This window comes from Papilio machaon, chromosome 22, assembly GCF_912999745.1.
Source record: "Papilio machaon chromosome 22, ilPapMach1.1, whole genome shotgun sequence".
NCBI classification, from domain to species: domain Eukaryota; kingdom Metazoa; phylum Arthropoda; class Insecta; order Lepidoptera; family Papilionidae; genus Papilio; species Papilio machaon.
In genome coordinates this window covers 4,856,058-4,875,479 of record NC_060007.1, presented here as the reverse complement: position 1 = coordinate 4,875,479, position 19,422 = coordinate 4,856,058, and the positions used below count along the sequence as shown (strand labels likewise).

Below are 19,422 nucleotides of genomic sequence, written 5' to 3'. Positions count from 1 at the left end.
CCATTCAATTCAAGTTCCTTAAGTTAAATTTAACTGTAATTACAGCTGTATTAAGGAAATCATCTACTGCTAAAATCTATAGCTTAGTTTCGACAGAACGCAGAATAAACCTAGCTCTTTGGAAATTTCAGGATCGTCAACTGATGCATTTACTGTTACCGTACCCTGAACTGAACCTTCATTAAACCTATTTGTAAAGAACCTAAAGACTCAAATACCGAACTGAGAATGAATATTTTACTGGTGACTAACTATATTTACTAAATATCACTGACGCCAATGTTCTTCCAACGTAGTTTATAAGTGACTGATGTATTTGCAAGTTAAGTTTGAAATTTATACTAACTAACTAAACCCCACCTTTACAGTGTCGTGGGAATTTCGGTTATGGTCCATGCATGGGATTATTTATTCAAACTTATGATGTTGTGCGTTGGTAGAGTTTAAATTTCTTTGATTAATACTTTGAGATAATTGGGGTAAAGATGTCATTTTCATGGTCCATGACCGTGGGAAGAATTATGTGAGAATTTCTTAACATTAAAATATTTAATGAAAGTCTTTTTCAAATTAGTTGATGTTCGTATTTGAGTTAATTCCTTTGTTTGTAACTTTTAGACAATTGGGACAAGGAACTAAGTAAAATAAAAACGTAAAGAAGAAAGTAAAATAAATCAGAAATTCTCAAAAAAAAAATTATCTCTGTATGATTTCTACTAATTTTTAATAGGTAGCCTATTTATTCTTTCTGACTATGTTCTATATCTACGTCTTTCAGCGAGATCCGTTTAGCCGTTTTAGAGATGCCTAACAAAAAAACATCCAGCCATCCATTCATCTAAACATTCGCATTTATAATCGAGGGGTGCACATTATCGCACGCAACAGTATTTAATATTTATGTTTTTTTTTAATATAACATGTCAAATCTAACCAGCCAGTTATATTCAATAAACCAGACTGTCGTTTGTTATGAAAAAAAATATGTCTACCCACTTATCTGCGTTAAACATCCTAATGTCAACAACACTTACAAAAAAATCCGCATCCGTAATTGCGTGGCGAAATTCTCAGGGAATGATATTTCCTGTGAGAATTTTTCTATGTGGGAATACCTAACGTGCTTATGGTGTGTCGACACGTGCGCACTTTTGTTACGTGACAAGTTATTACAGGCTTAATGGAGTAGCAAGCGGTTTAAATACTTTGAAGTATGGAGGTACAGTTAATTCCTAACTTTGGTAAGTGATTATTATTAACAAAATTATTTATAAAAAAAAACTTAAGTTGTTAAACTTTTTGTTGTAAAACTTTTTGTTCAAGAATGTTTTTTTAATTTAATTGAATTGAATTTTTTTTTTTCATAATTAGCCTGTCAGGTGGTCTTGATCGGTTCGTTTAGTTCAAATATTGATTACTAAGATTAACTAATTATTCAATTAACTAACTCATATCAATTTCTAGTGAGGACAGGTAATGACCATAAATTTCTTTTACGTGGATTCCTAGCCGATGACTTGAAATAACCTTCCTAATTTATTGAAAACATAAAACATTGTAATGTCATAAAAACATTTCAATAACAGATTACACAACCCAATTTAAAAAAAACTTTTTTTGCTCCAACGTCCATCCGTGTGAACATAAAAAGTTAAACGTTAGGCTGCGGGTTTTTTGGTCGACAATGTCATGGGAATTGTGAGGGGTCATCCGCAAGGTCGGGGACATTTCTCACGGGAGTCAACTGTTTCCTATGTGAACTAAGTTTGCCGAAGTTTGCGGTTTGCAAGGCCTAAGTCAATAATTACTTATACCTACATATAATATTTCTGATAATATGAAGTTCTATAGTTTTTTTAGTACAATGTTTATTTTTTTCTATAGGTTTGTTATTACTTTCTTTTCGTATTTAATTTTTTCACATATTAATTCTAATTAATTTTTTCTAATTAATTCTACGAAATATTTTTATATTAATTTATAGACAAGCTTATCAAAATAATAAGTTATACAAAATTGTAAAATCTGAAAAATATACAAAATGTATAAAAATACATAAAAAAATACATAGCTTCTTTTCATATAATAATAATGTATAAATATAAATGAAAACATTTCCAGGTGTTAGAATGTTATCATTCGAGCTTCATTCGTGCAGTTAATAAAACACGTCAACCCTCAGGGTGGAAGGGGGTCGTTAATAAAAATTCCCACGCGCCCCCGAAGATCCTCGAGAGAATTTACGCATAATAGCCCTACTGTGGGCCATAAAACCAACGATTGTTATGTAACATAATATTATTAGATCACAATTTAACTTGATTCAGAATTTCTTATCAAATGATTTAAATCACTGGCAAGCATTTGTTTTAAAATAATTTTTGGCAAATCATTCACAGCTTTTTTTAGTTTCCGTGGTAATTAAAAGTAGTTAAAAACAAACATAAAATTGTCTATAACGAGATTACGTTTTTAAAGTAAAAACGAAATCTCGTTATACATTATTGAAACAATGTAAATTACATTATATACCAGGATTTAGACAAATTCTAAAAAGTCTTTGTCTAATGATAGTAAAAATTCTGATAAAATAAACTTTTACTCGTGTGTTACTGTTTTGGACTCATTCTACATTATATTTTTTTTTTATTTTAACCCGCTCGCTGTGTCTATGGCCACAAAGTACGCAGCTAGGACGAATATGAGATTACGAGATTACATCGCCGCCACAGAAGGATTGCCTCATTAAATTGCTTTTTGACAATTTGTAATGAACTTGTTTGAGCATACATTTTATCTTAAAGGCAAAAGACAACGAAATCTACTTGGATATTGGATCCTTTGAAGTTTTTATTGTGTAGGTATTTCCATTTATTGAAAAAAAAATTCAATAACTCATATTGTATAATGATTTTTTAATTTTTATTGCCTCTCTTAGTAAAGAGCGTGATGAAAAAAAAAAAAAATTCATAAGACCTATAGACTTTGATTTAAAAAAAAACATGCTCTTCCATCACTAGTTTAATTATAATAATACTAAGCAGAGAATTAATAACACCTTTAAACGGTTTAATAAATTTCAGTTAAAGTGTTAATAAAAAGGCAATAAAAAAATTCAAACTCCCTACTTTCAAAATTCTTAGACCTTCGATACATTTAACGATCCTTTATTTTTTAAATTAAAATGCAGGAACTTTGCTCAATTATTCATCAAAATTCTCACGGTCAAAAATCCAACGTTCGTCAGAGATTTTATAATGGCCGTTTCACACGATGGGAGTCCCGTGTGAAGTTTTTGGGGTTGGGAATGGGAAGTGGGAACCGCACGTGACAACACGACCTAGATCCCGATAAGCTGCGATTTTTTGTGAATGCTCGTAATACATTTGAAAAGACTTTTTGATGTTTTTTTTAATATTGATAAAGTAATTAAAAACCCGTAGAACCCGAAAAATGTAATATAAATAATAGAGAGAATGGAATCAAATTGGTAGAAAACATTAAAAAAAAAACCTTATCGATTTTCATTAAATATTTGTATTTCTTAATATTTTAATTTTTAGAGATTTATTTATTTTGTAACAAAAAAAACTAAAACTGTAATTTAAATCTTATCACCTTATCACATAAATATACAATTAATTCGAATAAAACAAACAAATTAACACAATAATACGTCAACGAACTTTACGGGCACGTGCCTACATTCTCACCCTACAATTTCACACGGGTCCCGGCCGTCCCGTGTGAACCTGCCCTAAAGTTCCCACTCACATGATACGATTCCATGAGATCTAAATAATTGGATAACTTCCTGTTCACTTAATTATCCAGAATATAATATGCATCCTTTTTTTGTTACTTTTCTAAGTTTTTTGCTACATTATCCTTCTTAAAATACGTTTATGTTATGTTATGAGGGATTTTTTTAACTTATTAAAAATTTTACAACTATCAACAACATATCACCTCACACCTGTGCCTCGGAGGGGTAGGCAGAAATAACCACATGGCGAGGTTTTACCATACGTCTCTCGTCTATTCACATTCAAACACAGTATTTACTACGAGTATAATGATATAGTAAGTCTACTTGACTGATAATGAAAGGTTTTTATAAACTAAAGTTAGAATTTTTTTTACATTTTAACTTAAGTAGATGAACGAGTTTTAGCTAAAATTAGAAACTTCGTTTCATCAAAAAAAATTAGATTACTTCTTGCTATATCTTAACATCCACCCTTGTTAGAAAAAAGTCGTGGGAACTTAAAAGATACGTTCTAATACTAAGATCTAGAGAACTTAAAATCTTACAATATTTTTATACATATAATTTAACACTGAAAATTTATCCTTTTCCGTGAAATATTTGTTTATGAATTAACAAATCATTAAACATAACCTAAAAGTCAACAAGTTGTTAATGTAAAGTCCCACATAGTTCTCACGGGCATTATAAAGCTCTTGGTAAGAAAAGAAGAGGCTATTAAGGTCGTTACACATGATACGGATATCGTATGAAGTGCTCAAGTAGGGGACTGTCGCGTGGTAAATCTTTAAATAGGGTGCATAATAGAGTTTAAGTAGTATATTTAAATTGTCATATTTGATATTTAATTGGATGTTATTATGCAATGAAGCACAATAAATTAAATTAATAAAAGATTTCGATATCTATTTTTGATTCCAGATTTGGTTCAATTATAGCCACAGCAAGTTATTATAAATAAATAAAAAAACAAAATCCACTTCCACAGAGCATCTAAAACAAAGCAATTTTATATATTATTATCCAAAAATGTAAACTCTTTAATACCAAATAATATTCATGACGGTCTAATATCTCCGTTTTAAATTCCCAAGTATATACCGTGAGAATTCCTGGTCACTCTTAAGCTTCACACGGGACAATACAAATCCCGTGTGAATATGACCGGGACACGCCAGGCACGTGTCATTACCGCCCTAAAAATTTGTCGACATGCGTAGTGAAGCTATGGAAGAAAATATTTCATTTGTTGCTAGTGTTTTTTTTTTTTTGAAAGATATTAATTTAAACGCCTACTAAATAAAATAGCACTTTACGTATGCATTATAAAATAAAACGTGTTTCGGAGGAATAATAAGAAAATGACCTTATTTTTTTTTTGTTTTTAGGACATGAAAAAAATAAAATTGTCTACCTTAGGTTTCCATTGCTGTTAGAAATGTAAATAATCAAATGTTTTTGTATAACTGTTTTTAAATATCTTGACGGCTCAAGAACATCTGCGCGCTACGTGGTCACTGCTACACCAAACATTGTGTTCAGCGCAGCGACTCGTACGATATTCCGAGATATATACCTCAACAGATCTAGCAACAGTGGAAACTTACGTTTACAATATAGTTGTTTTGGATACTATATTTAATAGTACTCTAATCTAAGTCGTTAATGACTTTATTCAATAAACAGACAACAAAAAAGACCTCATTAACAATTGAGAGCACTCCAGTTCCGATTACTCTATTCCTGAGTCTTCTCCTTCGGGAATTTACAGGAAGCTTAGCGATAAAGTAGAAAATCCATACAAGTGTAAATAACTCAAAGACTTATATCGTTAGAGGGAATCTTTTCTCAGAGAGGAAAGATAACGAAGTCGACTCAATGCCTTCAATTTGTAAGTTCACAAAGTTATTATATTTAAGGTAATTATTAAAAAAATATACAAGAATTCATTTGTTCAATAATTTTAAAGATAGTAGAGATATTGTCCATACAAATCTATTTATTTATATCCGAAAGTATGAAAATTACATTAAAAATTAGTTGAATAAAGTAATTCCATAAAAAACGTAACATAGTGTAATAACGTTACACAGCACTGCAACAAACGGGCGGTACATTTTCACTTATTAACATAGCTCACGAAATACTCTCAGCTGAAAACAAGGTACCTACTCTATTTCATATTTCCATGTGTATTTGCGCTCCTGAAAATTATACAGCGGTCAATTTTAGCGCTAAAATAAACGCTTTTTTATATCATAAGGTGATAAACAAACAAGCGGCCACCTCAATTGGCGTTAATGGCGAAGCGATCACTAACGCATTGCCAACCGCAATTAATTGCCTAACTTTAATCAACGTAGGAGGGACCTTTTATGCGTCCCTTCCTCCGTTAAATCCTTTTCCCCTTTCCATGCTTACCTTATAAGAAAAGGGCGGGAAGGACAATAAAATTAGGACACCGGCACGCTCAATTATTAGATGAAGCGCGGAATAACTTCCACTTGACGCCTGTCTTCTGTGTGGACGTAGTATTTCAGAGATCGAGCCGGTCCGTTCGTACAACAGATGTTGCCGTTGCTGGCGTCTACCACTATCATAGGTCGCGCTATTAGTCTGTCATAGCAACAACTCAACTTAAAGTAATTCACAACATTTCACTCATAACTACTAAATATGTTCCATCAAATTATTAAAATTTGTTTATCAATTAAGGCACAACTGAAATGACTTCACTGTGACCCTTTAAAAACAATTTACCCTTTTTAATTTACATAATTTACCCTTCAGAATATTTTTAAAGCTCAACAAATAAACACGGTTTTATTAAAAGAACCTACATTTAATTTGCTATATAATGCAATTAGACTTTTAGTATAAATTTACTGGAAGGCTTTTATTGTACGTTGTAACAGTAACTGAATTAAATTAATATATGATGAAAATCACTTTCTTTTAATAGAACTTGTAATTGTAGAAGTTGTAAAGATTCAAGTTATCTATAGTATTATTTAATGGTTTTAAACATAACTAATATTAAGAACAAAAAAGAAAACACACTTCTTCGTATTTTATTTAAAATCTTTCTTTTATATAACATGATTTTAAAGCTAATATGTACTAATTATACTTATTTAAAAGATCAAAAATGTCTCGCAAAAATCAGCATCTTTGTAATTTACAAAATGAAATCTAAATTTTCAATTACTAAACGAAATTCGAACAGAATTGTTCATTACTCGTTACTTATTCAGATGAAATAAACAGTCGCAATTTATTTTGTTTTCTCTGCGCCTAAAAGACTTAATTCGCTGTTATTTTCGACCTTTGTAATGTTGGTACAAACAAAAGCCTCCATCGGAATAAATTAAACGTTAACTTTGTAAACATTTTTTTTTGTTGGTAATCAAATTTTACGCTGATTTGTATATTGTACATTGGACTTTGATTCTTGCAACTCAATAACCACTAGAGAACTATTTTTAAATGTATTTGTCCAAAAAAAACAATAACAGCACGATAGTTGAATATTCATAAGATGAGGTGCTATTTTCATTTGTTACAATACAAGACAATATATTTGTATTTGAAAGAACGTGAATGAACCCACACTCATATCGATTTTCGAAAATAGTCTAATTCAATACAAATTAGTAATTGAAATAACCTATCTAAATATTTCATCTTTATAAGGCTGTTATCACAGACTTATTAAAAACAAACATGTATGTATTATCAATTTTAACATTGAAATGTTCCAAAAGAAATTCTTAGACAGTAAATTATCAGTCAACGAAATGTATAAATAAAATCTTTTATTCAAGAGTAACTTTACTCTTTTGTCATCCATCAAAAAGTTAACAAGTTAGTAACGAATAGGTACTAAAAATAGGTACTAAATTTTCCTTCATATACAAATTGAAACATTCTTTGTAAGGTATGCAGACCACTATATCAAGCCACGGTACGTCTTTTACGTGCAAAAAAGCTGTAGAAAGCTATAAATCCTTGCAGTACCGCACTTGCTGCGGTTTTATACATATTCTCTAAGATTTTTACAACATACCTGTCTACAAGCCACTAGTTTTTTTTAATCTTTTTCTTTTAATACCTATCGCTGTTTTTACTTAGTTTTAAAAAGTACGAAATTGAATTCACAAAAAACTAACAGACTGCTCTTATAGTATAGGCGTTACATATTACTGTCATACTCAGATTCACTTTAAAGGTTAGTTAAGAGTTTCCCTAGTCTTAATTAAATTTAGTTTAGAAATTATTCTGAGGTCGCAGGCACGAGATTAGTGGAACAACGTAAACAAAATTATTACTCCGCTCCCGCTCGTATCGTGCGCGTAAATATGCGTATATATACTTTTGATTCCCCCGCTCGTCGCAAATTTCGTGCCCGCAGCCTAAGAAACGCAATAAGTAATTATCAAACGACCATAAATACGGCAGTTAGTTTCTTTACTTAATTTATGGTCTCCGAAACTTACAATTTGTTATATAAAAGAGTTGCTACACTGTCTCAACAAAAAATAAAAAGGTTAATTTAAAAAGCGGTGGTGTGTTTAATATAGTGATTTAACACCGCGCGGTCTGTTTGTAGCCGGACTTAATAAATCTGTACCAACATGTTTAACGCATACTTTATTTTATGTACATACTAACTGTTGCCCGCGACTCCAGTCCGCGCGGAATTACAAAAATAAAAAATAAGTAGCCTCTGTGTACAAACTATGTCATAAATTCCAAATTTCATCAAAATGCATACATCTAAACATTCAGATTTTATCTCCGTATATGTGAAACATCAGGGACGAAATCGTTATTCTAAGCGTAAGTTTGCACTGCAGGAACACTAAAAAAATATGTAATTATGCAAGTTTTTCGACAGTGAAAACTCACGCTAACTAAATGTGGTCAAGCTTAAATCAAATGTAATAATGAATTTTAAAGATCAATTTCTTTTCAATCCTCACATTCAATGAATCCATTTCACCTTAATAAATATTTGCCCTCGGGAAAGATTAATCTTTTACCATTGGAACAGAAAGTTTAATAATTATAGAAAAGGAAAAGAAAAGATTAGATTGTTTTGGATAATCACGAAAACAACTTCACCTATTTAAAAAAAAACTAATTTATTTTATCTGTTTGATGATAATATTACTCCGATTACAATTTAAGCAACTACTAATAAAAAGTAAAAAAGTCCTCACATTTGGCTGCATGCAGTCAATAGAACAGATTGACAAATAAATGCCTTTAATCTTGTATACTATCTATATATATATAAAAGAAATTCGTGTTAGTTACACCATTTATAACTCAAGAACGGCTGAATCGATTTGACTGAAAATTGGTGGGCAGGTAGCTTAGAACCAGGAATAGGACATAGGATAATTTTTACCCCGTTTTCTTTTTTTTTTTATTCTGCGCGGACGGAGTCGCGGGAAAAAGCTAGTTTGGGATAAATTACCCAGCCGTGAAGGGATCGAAATAATACTAAAAAAAATTATTACAAATAGTTTCTATTAGTAAATTTTCGAAGTGCAATAAATTCAAAATAAAATATCCCGGAAGCGTACAGGACCGCAACAAAGCGGTTGCAATTAATTTTACTCCTTTCATCCGGTGGGATTTATTGCTTTGGCATTTTAACCTTCAAAGGAGTGCTCCGCGGTGGTCTGGTCTCTTTCTTGTGGTCACTGTTGCGTTCGACGATATAAATTTCACAGCAAGAAATCTTTATAATTTAGTATTCTTACAAGTTATGGTGCATTGAATTTGAAACTATTATTGTTTCTTAAACTACACTCGTAATCTCCCATTGGTCGAAATTGTACCATTATTAATAATCCAAGATTTTTTTGTATGAAAAATAGCTTTATTCATTTTATTCTTAATTTTAACTTCAATTTTAAAAAGTAGTATTTACAAAGTTTTCATTTAACGTAGTAATTTAACCAATTCTGTATTTCTTTGATGTATTCTAAGCTGTTTATTCCTATTTGTGAACTTTTGGTTAACTTAAAATTTGAAATTACACGCAAGATAAAGATTAACAATTCTATTTATTCTTTAAATATATTTTTTAAAAGTGTCACAAAGTTTATACGCTCGTATACATTCATATTTAAAACTAAAACTGCTCACTTGGCAAAAATTTGCAACAAATTCTGTTCGGAAGTGCTCAAAAATTCCAACTGTAGTGCCGGTGTTGCATTTTTTAAATTCTTTATACGACCTCTGACGCTGAAAAAATTCAACTAGTTACTTTCATGTATATATTTTTGTATAAGAATTTAAAACATCATATTTATTTTTAGCCAAATAAGGCGAAATATTAAACAAGGAAATCTTTTCTTAAATCTACAACTACCTACTTATAATCTTTGGTAACCAATAGCAACCAACTCACACTCATAGAATTGTGTCTACTGAAATAGTTCCCACTCACACACTTTTCTACGTAATAAGGAAAAGGTGGGAAGACGTTGGATTTGGCAGTGGTAGGGGTATAAATCTGTCACTTCACTATTTTAGTGATAACCTATAGTTTGCTTTTACTATAAAAATAATTACATAAACAACAAACACATAGAAAAATGTTCACATAAAAAAACAAACGATAAAAGAAGTCCGAATAATAAATGTGTATAAAGTAAACCAGGACAGTAACTCAATGTTATTGCAAATTTCCTTCGGGAAATAGATCCGAGCTCTTAGCAACACAATCTCGACCGGCCATCACTTTGTTATATCATAACAAACACAACAATGTTACTGAATAACAATTATTATTCTTTATTGAACATACTCAATACAACATATATAGGATAAATAAATAGCAAGTTTTAACTAATACTAGCAAAAGCTTGCGAATTCGTAAGCCCAGTATTTAAAAAAGTAGCCTACAACATACTCGAATGCATCAGCTACCTTCCCATACAAGTCCCGTTAAAATCGGTCAAGGCGTGCCGGAGATTACCCGGGACAAACACGGCCATACGCAAAGGCAGACAGACAGACAGACAAAAATTTTAAAAATTGTATTTTCTTTTTCAGCTATGTAAATACATCACGTGTATATACAGACACTCCAATTTTATTAATATATAAGATACAGATTTCTAACTAAAGGGTAAAATTTTAAAATAAAAAAGGTTTTAAGACTTCATCAACTCTGAATGTAACTATACGACATATAAAAAGCCAATAGCCAAACGGTTAAGTTTACGTATTTTCGATCTTATGCCATGCTCGAGTGTTCGAACTCCGGCTCCGGATTGTCGGAAACCACATCCTAGCACAAGCCTAAATTTGAGTTGGTATGGTACAAAAAATTAAAGTAAATTCACTAAAATCTGCTAATATTTTTAATATAAAGTTGAAATTATGTCGTATATTTTCGTCACTCTCATTCCTTCTGAAAAGAACAGAAATAGTAACATTATTGTACGTGTAGAATACACTCACCATAATAACGAGAGCGCTATTTCATTAGCAGAGTAGAAGTGAAATACGTTATTGTACTCATGCACTTTCTTCTTCTATGTACAAAATGTACAAAGTTGGTGATGCGACGGCGGTGGTGTGGATGTGGAGGCAATCTCACGGATTTAATAACGCTACTCGCTATAGGTGAGGACAAATGCAACTAATGTGTAACCTGCACAGATTAATATCTAACAGAGAGAACATGGATTATAATCCGTATTGTCTTTTTTTTTTGCAAAAAGAATGAGATGGCTTGAGGATTAATGTATTTTATAAGTTCCACAGTACAAACCCACTAGTATCGACTAGTTTCAAGGACGTCAGGGTGAGTGAGACTAAGTTTATTTCGCGGTTGCGGCCCGTCTCGCGCTGTTTGGCACACACATTTCAAAATTAAATAAATAATAATTTATATTTGTAGCCATGTATAAAATCAGATATTCTGACTTTAAATATGGTATTAAACATTGTTGGCACTTAAACAACAACACAACTCAGGCCCATAATCCAGACGAATAGGTAGAGACCACAGTCGTCTATTTAGCTCAGTCATATAACACTACTTACGCGTCTTCCACATTCATACATCTATTGCTGCTTAACTATCGCCATCATAAGACTGTCGGAATCTCCGTTTCAAAATTATTTTATAATAAATGTAGAGCTTACTCTAGCTTCAAACTTACTCTGTGCATTCAAAAGCACCTGCAGTAATATAAAACTACGCTGTTAGAGTACCGTCACACGCGCGCCTCTATACCAGGCTACGGTTACATCTGTTAATATTTTACGTCGCAGCAATTTTGCAAACCCATTTGTATATTGAAACAAGTTTTTTTCACACGATACCAAAAGATACTTTAAATAATTCATACATCTTTATCTCTTAAGATTCTTCTTCTTTTAAAGTAAAAGTCTATAAATAAGACAAAAGAGAGACGGAATCGTATGAAAATTAGACTAATTTTAGCGAAAAAGTCCATAATTCTTCTGTATTAAATGGTGTTCTCAATTTGTACGCTTCTTTAAAGTGAAGACTGGACTTTACTTATTTTATAAACATAAAGCGATACAAGATCGCAGCTGCTCTAAATGCTATGTCGCTGCAGATCCTGATCCTGCCAAAATTGGCAAGCTTCTATATGCCTGGTACGCTATAAAAGACGTGTGTTGAATATGTGTTAATAATAGCTTGTATTATAAAATTCAAACTTTATAGAAGCTCGGGGTTATCTAGTCAGTAGATCACCTCCCCTCCATCCCTCCATGTTCGTGTCCTTTTCCCTAGGGAAAGTCAGCACAGTATGTACTACACTTTCATGCATATTTATTAGCCATATCTGAATTCACTGCCTTCAAGTCTTGCTTATACCAAAAATTATGTTCTATGTATCGTCTCCTGCAAAGTTACGAGCCACCATACAGTTTGAATAGCATTGTATAATATAAAACAATCTATGATAATTACATAAAGCATTAAATTGTATAATTATGATTGAATTTTGCAACTAACATTGAATAAATTGTTTACTGACAAATTATTAGTTAACTATACCTACAATACCATGCGTAGTCATGAAAAATTTAAAAGGATATTGTTTTTGTGTAGTCATTTTATTAGTAAGAATTTCTTTTATTTATTTATTTTATCTACATAACAACAACTTAAAAATTATCTTAAAATAGTAATAACAGCGGAAAGAGTACATACAAGTGGTAACTTAGCCAATAGTGTGTATAACAACATTATAAGCCAAAATGATAGTGTAAGAACAGACATTATACATTACTTTATACTTGTGACTTATGTTATATTAATATTACAAATAATTTTGTTTTTAAAGTTATATTTTGATAAGTGAAAAATATCTATATTATTAAAGTTTTCATTATAATTCATTATAATCTGGTTAATCTCCTTAATTGCTAAATTTTCATATTAATCGTCTTTAAACAGTTAAGCAAGATTTCTTTAGTTAATAAATGTACGGTGGGTGCAATATTGCAGTGAAATAAATCAAGTAGAGCACAGAGCAGTATAGGTCAGAGGCTAACAAGCAATAAATTCAACTGACGAAAGAACAAAATTAACCGAGAGCGCTTCGTGGCTTAAAACGCTTATTTGTTTCATTTCTTCTTACAGCTTGTTGAATTAAAACTTTTCGTTAAAAAAAAAGTGAATAGAATTTCGAAGAAGTATTAATTTGACTCTATATAAGTTAGATATGATTTATTATTTTTAAAGATTTAAATTAATTGAAATTACTATTTAAACTATTTACCTAAAACAAAAACAGGTGTTATCCATAGTCCTTGCTACTACATAAGAACCGCTAGAAACATTGAATCTTATCTTACTAATATTATAAATGCGAATGTTTAGATGGATGGATGGATGTTAAAATAGAAGATAATAAAATAAATAACATTTGGCACAGATTTTTGACATAGTCTGGAAAAAACATAGGCTACTTATTAAGTTTTATTGACGAAGTCGGGGACTATAGTTAGTAATACATAAATTAAAGTTGTATGTAAATTGTATGACACAGATAAAATCTATTTATATCAATGGATTAATTCTCAATTCAAACAGACGTCAGTAGAGTGGATTGGACGCCATTATCTCGATTGTTTGCTCAAGAAAGCTCAAGATCGCCTTTGTTGTTTGAATGACATCTGAAATTCACTTGACGCTCAATGCGGATTTTAATGTTCTTGATCACTTGATGCAGATAAAGTATCAAGATGAATTGATAGATACTGCTTCGAATAACTGATTGGTAGTAATTAATATTATAACTTAAAACAAAAGAAAGTAATTATTATTTTTACAATAGATTGTCGCTACATTTTTGAGGCAATTAAAAATTTCAATACTTCATGAAGTTTCTTTTCATTACAGCAAATATTGAATTAAATATATCCCTAGCTGAGGTCTGCTTGCGGCAACTAACAATTTCACACAAACAGATAAAATTAGTTCCAACTAAAACATAGTTTACAGCAACTTAAAACTGTTCCGCAACTTCAAATCTTGTAGCGTAATTACTTAACTTTAGAAGGCCAATAAGCTACTTTAGCTTATTCTCTTAGGTATTATAAACTTGAAAATATACCATTTATCTACATGATAGTAATATTTTTGACTAGTATCAAAAGTTGGATACGGCCAGGATTATCTCCCGTAGCCGGAGGCCATGTCCCAAAGGAAATCAACCTTGATATACAGTTACCGACTTGGATTACTTTTGAAGACGTTTATAACAATTTCATCTGAACTGAAGAGTACAAACACGCTACCGTCTTACTAAATGACCACTAAGGGCTACGCTTAGTGTAGATTTATTATAAGATTTGTACACTAATTGGCAATGTACACATTAAAGTATGTTTCACATCTGTCTAAATCAAAATGGGCATTTGTATTTTTGATGCATTCCTAAATTATTAATCTGATCTTAATAAACTAGACTCTGGTATTTTGGGAATAATAACGTGCATTACTTATCTAAAAATGTTTATTTATAATTAAAAAAAAGTGTTTTCTATTTAACACGCTATATGCTTTAATGTTGTTAATTTCATACATTTTTTACGGGCTCGACTCCAGATAAGAAATACCTTTATAATATTTAAATGAATCTAATAAGGTTTCAGTTTATTATTGATTTCTTATAAATAACTATTTCTTTTTGTAAGCAGGAGTGCAGACACAGTCACCCTCTAGGCACAGACCTAGGGTACGCTTGTCTTCGTTGTAGCATTCCGCAGCGCATTTCTGATTAGTACATAATGATTCTAAAATAAAAATAAAAACAATACTGTAAAAATAAACAAAAAAGAAACACCTTATCTATGACATTGCGACAAAATATATCAATCGATTCATATCTCACGCTAGATAACAGGACAAATCGAATGTCAGACGAAGATCGATCTGAAAATCATTTTAATTTTACTAAAGTTTCAATCATGTTTCTAGATTTAGGGGGCCTTCAAGAGTAGAGTGAATAGGCATCTACAAAGACCCAACATCACCCCATCGGGTGGGATCGTGGTCAAGCGCTAACTTTTTCAATATAAAAAAAAATTTAATCATAAAGCAGTTAACGAGCAAGCGGCCACCTGAATTCACCGAAATAGTAAAGTGACCGCTACCCATAGACATCCGCAATTGCTGATGCGTTGCCTTTAACCGATGGGAGAGGGGAGGCATAGAAGAGGATTTTCCCCTCCCCCGTCAAATCAACTTCCATTCCTTATAAGAATTTGATGTGTTTAAGATAACTCCAAAATCGCATATTAACTTTGGCCGTTAAAGAATACATTGCCTTAAACGAGCACTCCACTACATTGACACTTGTTTTAATATCTCTTTCATTCCCTTTGACAAAACAGAGACAGCAATATGTATACAAGTGTCGAAATTACGTGACTTACTCTGTTTTAGTTTATTCTTAGAACAGTATTCACCAGAGCCGCACATTTTTTGACCAGTACTTAAACAATAACATACGCTACAAGCGTCATCTTCAATCCACAGCTTGCCTACTTCACAATCGTTTGCTAAAAACAGAATATTATTATTATCTAGGCGCCCCTAACTAGAAACCCACTTTCTGAGACCAAAACCTGTTGAAAACATACTGTTTTTTTAAAGGTAATGACATAGGGAAGACGTTTATACAAAGATTTTGGTCTCGGAAACCAACAAAGTTTTTTTTTAATTCTCGCTTCATAATTAATTCGGACTGTGTAATGAAGTATCCATGTATTTTCAGCTTTAATACAAAACCTGAGCTAATCTAGCTCATGTTTGTTCATCACAACATATTTAGCCTAAAAAATAATTCTATCATCAATTCAAGTAATCACTCTTCAAAATTTTTTGTAGGTAAAACATCCATTCTTACTACTGCTGTGAATTTATACCCCTACTACGATGACCTCTAAAATATTTAAAAGTAATAATTGAAAGGTAATAAAAATCTGAAACGGTTTTCTATTCATTGTTAAACGCGCATCAAAAAATTAGTGAAGACATTACTATTTCTTAAGAAAAATTTAAAATATAGTTGAATTAAGTATTCTTAGTGAACTTAACATAGACAAAGACTGTTCGTATAATTTTACTAAGAAAGTATTCAATTGAATTCTTTCTCTCTGGAGATTCAGGAATATAAAAGAATCAATTTATTCCCCTTTTCATTGGATTTTAAAAGTATAATTATTAATTATGAAGCAAAATATTAAAACCTTATACTCACATGTTTGCGGCAGTAATCCAGGCACAATTTCTAAAAAAATATAAATTAGACAGTGCAACAATTATATGAAAAGTTATAAATAAAGTAAATTCAAACATATATTTGCATATAGTGGCGTTTACAGCAGTAGCACGAGTTGTTTCTTTAAAAAAAATACTGCCTTTACAAGCCCTTTTAATTGTTTACTTCTTCTAAGAAGTTTACTTTCAATGTCCAAGATTTCTGTAACTGTTATACCGCAAACGAAGGTGAATGTACCTTTATTAATTACCAGCTGTAGCCCGCGACTCCATCCGTGCGGATTTAAAAAAAAATGTTCAACATCTGTGCCAAATTTAATCAAGATCCGTTAAGCCGTTCCGGTGAAACCATCAAACAAACATCCATCCATCTATCCAAACATTCGCATTTATAATATGTATTAGTAAGATGTAAAGGCATACCATATTAATTTATTGAATTTTTCTTGAGATATTTTGACACACTAATTAAAATTATTATTTATAATTAAGTGCTACATACACGGGATATAACGCTTTTTGTTTTTAATTAGTATTATACAAACCAGAACAACTTTTGTATTCATGCCAGCAGGTCCATCGACCGTTATCTTTGCATTTACATCCCTCGCACCGGGATGGCACGCCTTGTATAAACTCATGTCCCGGTGTGCATGTCTCAATGCTCTTGTCTGAAACAATGCATTGTATAACTATCTTAATCATAAAACGGGCCAACAGACAATGTAAATTGATGAAGGAGTTTCGAACAGCACCGCACAATATAGTATCAGATATCATACCAACTTGATGATGACGTATGGTACGTCCTCTTTTCTTGAACGCCGGTAACACATCAGCAATGTCTCTAGAGATTAATTAACATAAATCTATACAATAAATAATATTTTTACTTTTTTTACTAACCATTACCAACTCCATGCAGTCTGACCAATTCATGAGATTTTTCTAAAAAAGAAAAAATACTTTGACCACCACAGAAAAGGATCAATATCAATAAAGTAAAATATTTGTGTGATGAACTTACGTTTTTGTCCATAACATAAATAAGGATAACAAAAGGACGCGGTGCCGTCTAAACAGAAGCACTCATTGCAATTCTTCTCATTTTCTGTATTGAACCATGTTCCAGAGGTACACGTGGCATCTGTAATATTAGTTTACAAGTTTTGTTTCGACAGTGGAAACCCACGTTACTTTAATATATCCATCATTCATAATAGAATATAACTTAATACCTTTATCGTCACAATCTATAAACTGGCACAAGTATAACAGTCCTCCAGCGTGAACACATTTGCTGCAGCCTATCTTAACAACTTCTTTGCAACACTTTTGCTCAGCCAACTCTACATAAAATATAATTACCGTTAGTTTCTGAGACCAAAATCTCTGTATAAAACACACCCTGAAATCCTAAATTTCCTATCTATAGATAAAAAACAGTTTGGTGTAAGAGGGTAAGCTTGCTCTGACGCCGTCCTATAAAAAGATGACGTTAAATTTAAAAAAATGAAGACTTACCTGGGTCTTCACCTCTCAGATCTCCAAAACTCATGTCGTCTTTCAATATTTTCCTAAATGTTATATTATCGTGTCTTGCGTAATTATTTTTGATAGTTTTTTTAGGAATGTGATAACTTTTGACTGGGAAAAAAGTTAGGTTAACTAATTTTCTAAACTACATGATAAAAGACAAAAAATTAAGTTTTTCTTTATCTGTAATAGCAACCGTTTTACACCTACCCTCATCAATGGAAAACCATCTGTCAAAAATATTATCTTGACACACAATTTGATTAATCTGCAAAATAATAAATATTGACATCCCAGACTAAAGATCAAAGGTGCAGTCGCCGCCGTTCGCGGTATTTCGTCTTTAAAGGAATAATAGATTGAACGTCCTATATGCCTTGAAACTATTCGTCCGTAATTGTAGTAGCGATTGCGTATTTCTTACTATACAATATTTAGGGGTGCAGGTTATACATTTTAATATATTTATATACATTATACATTTATTATATTATCTATATTTAACAGTTATACATTATTTCTAATTCAATAAAAACGTTTAAGTTAGTTGTGAAGTGCAATTTTTTCTTTAACCTGAACACTGCGAATGAAGGCGACTGTACCATCTTCATTATATTTTTATTTAATTTTTAATCCATCTTACGCAAAAAAAAACTTACACAAATTAAATAAAGAAAAAGCTCTAAATAACAACATCTTCGTTGCATCTTTACAGACATAATGAAAAACTAAACCATGAAAATTGATAATTTAATAGCAATGCGCACCATTGCTAATTTATCTAATCAGAAATTAATTGAAACTTATTAACGCATTTTTCGTGTCTTTAGTAAAACAATAGAGAACATTAATTTTTGTTAGAAATAGCCTTTTATTTATCTCAAACTTTCATTCATTAGTATAAATAAAACTCAGTTATTCAAGTAACGTAAACAAAGATGTCTAAATATATGTTTAAAAACAGTAAACCATAAACCATAAACAACCTCATTTAGGTCGTATACTTTGCTTTTTTATTTTTTAAATCAAAGTAGCACTTACGTAAAGGGGAATTTGAAACGTTTCCTTAAGAAAAAGAGATGAAAAAAATTTGCTCCTTGAAGCATTTCAGTTCTCACTAAAGAAAACTACATTTAAAAAGGTACAACTGCTGAGGAAATTGTGTAAGTCGTTAATGTATAAGAGGTCATTCTGCAATTAAAGTACACTTTAAATTAAAATTTTAAATAAGATTTTTTTTTAAACAAAAATATTAATACTTATACTAATACTAATACTAATAATATTAACTAATGATCTTAAAATAATAATATTGTATATATCG

The 19,422-nt window shown here is 31.2% G+C and overlaps 1 long non-coding RNA gene across 1 annotated transcript; it reads right to left on the bottom strand.

Moving 5' to 3' along the window:
* Positions 1-16,542: 16,542 nt before the first annotated feature.
* Positions 16,543-18,119, bottom strand: LOC106708210. The gene is made up of 6 exons (XR_006756455.1): positions 18,087-18,119; positions 17,801-17,911; positions 17,590-17,709; positions 17,469-17,510; positions 17,108-17,233; positions 16,543-16,572 (listed from the first exon to the last, which is right to left on the bottom strand). It is a non-coding gene; the product is annotated as an uncharacterized LOC106708210 (long non-coding RNA).
* Positions 18,120-19,422: the final 1,303 nt, after the last annotated feature.